Source organism: Hevea brasiliensis, chromosome 16 (assembly GCF_030052815.1).
Source record: "Hevea brasiliensis isolate MT/VB/25A 57/8 chromosome 16, ASM3005281v1, whole genome shotgun sequence".
In the NCBI taxonomy this organism is placed as follows: Eukaryota; Viridiplantae; Streptophyta; class Magnoliopsida; order Malpighiales; family Euphorbiaceae; genus Hevea; species Hevea brasiliensis.
In genome coordinates this window covers 44,639,370-44,641,657 of record NC_079508.1, presented here as the reverse complement: position 1 = coordinate 44,641,657, position 2,288 = coordinate 44,639,370, and positions in this window count along the sequence as shown.

Sequence of the window (2,288 nt, the reverse complement as noted above, 5' to 3'; positions counted from 1 at the left end):
TATGTCTACACTTCACATGACCAAACCACCTCAATCTCCCTTCTCTCAACTTATCCTCAATTGACACCACTCCTATCTTTTCTCTAATATTCTCATTATAGACTTTATCTAGTATAGCATGACCACTCATCTACCTTAACATTCTCATTATGCAACTCTTATCTTAGACACATACGATTCCTTTAGTGCCCAACACTCACTACCATATAATATGGCCGGTCGTATAGCTGTACGATAAAATTTTCCTTTCAACTTACTGCGAATTTTGCGATCACATAAAACTCTCGTGGCACGTATCCACTTCAGCCATCCGGCTTTAATTCTATAACTAACATCCTCCTTATATTCCCCATCTACTTGAAGGATTGAGCCAAGATATTAAAATAATTACTTTGAGGTAGTACTACTCCATCTTAACTAACTCATTCCCTATCACTAGTTCGACCTTCACAAAATTTACAATGCATGTATTCTATCTTTGTTCTATTTAATTTAAAACCCTTTGACTCTAGAGTGCTTTTCTAAAACTCTAGCTTTCTATTGATTTTAACAAGTTTTTAATAATTTTAATAAATCTTACTTTTATTTACTAAAAAAATAAATTTTACTTTGTTAATTTAAATAAATAAATTTTACTTTTGTTATTTGATGTTGCTTTTGTCTTTATATGTTTCTTATATACTCATTTTTTGCTTCATTGAATTTTGGCCATGAATTTGCCTTTCTCCAACTTGTGTAATTTTCATGGGAATCAATCTTTGGCCGGTGCTTCATGTGTCAGGCAGGGACCTGAAATTGCAGGCTGAGGTTGCACTGCATGTAACACGTTCGTGTTTTTAGTAATGCTTGGTCGTGTTTCGAATTGCTTTGCCGCGTTGTGAGGCCCACATGCCTACTTGCAGATCAGGCCATGTAATTTCATTAAATCCGTGCTTTGAGCTTATGATGGCGTGTAATCCCAGTCCACCCCATGTAGCAGCTTTAGGTGTGCTCTTGATTGTTTGGGCCGTGTTTTGTGAAAGTGAAGCGTCCAGACCCATGTTGGTCTCTTGCGGCCACAGAGTTGGGCCTAATCACGAGAAATTTTATTCGGAAATCATCAGGGCTTTGGGGACGGCTTTGCGTGCGTATTTGGGGACGACAAATACGCAGCCTAGCTGACAGGACAAAATTGAAAGACAAGAACTCCTGAAGAATTGAAAGTGGGGAAAGGAATCACCAGCTTCTATTGGAGGACTCAGAGTTGTTTTTATTCTTTCCCTTGCTCATTTTGGTTTCAATTTCTAAGCTATATTGTTACAATAATATTTTTTAGATTTTGGATCCATTAAGAATGTGGTTGATTTCTTCATTAATTAATATTTTTGATATATCTAGGGTGAAAATATCAAATAATTTAAGATTATTCTTCATTGCATTAGATATTTCAAAATGGACTGTCAGTCAAGTAAATTAAATTGGGATTGCTCAGGTGAAATCAAAATTACCCTAGTGCTCATTATTATTGGTTAACTGACAAAGGGAAGAGAGGGGAAAGGCAGATGGGTGGAAGAGAGGGAGAGGAGCTAGTTAGGGGGAGGAATTAGTTATGAACATTTATTAACAGAATAACAGTAAGAATCAAATGTTAGGGATGTACTAATGAATTTCTCAAAACAGAAGGGACTAATAAATAAATAATCGCAATATCTAAGAATATGAGAGTAATTCACAATTTTTCTGTTTTAATTATAGCTAGAAATATATTAGAAATGAAAAATGTCTATTGTTGAAATTTTCGTTTCTAATCCGCAGAGTTTAGTTCGTCGCTAATGCCTTGACTTCTTCCCTCCCCCATTGCTTTATTAATTTTATGGGTTCGTTAGTTTCTTTTCTTTTTTTCTTTCTTAATTCTTAGTTAATTTTATATATGTCTTTCATTTTGTTGCAATTGGGCTTTAAAATTTTAAAAAGGGTGTTCATTGAAATTGTAGAATTTATTTATGTATTTCTTAATTAAAATTTTACGATTACGTAAAAACTTTATTTATTATATATGGGTAGAACATGCTCTCTCTCATTTGCATTGAAATTTCTTTTAGCAATTTCTATTTTGTGTTTTTATTTGTATATTTTATGAGATTGGACAATGGAATTTCTTTTAGAAACATAAAGCTAAAAGAGATTGTTAAAATATTAGAATTGGAAGCACAAAGAGTAAAGTCTTCCAAAACATGAAATTGATTGGAGATAATAATCTCCATCTTATTGACACATGCGAAAGCCTCAAATACACAGAAAACAAAATC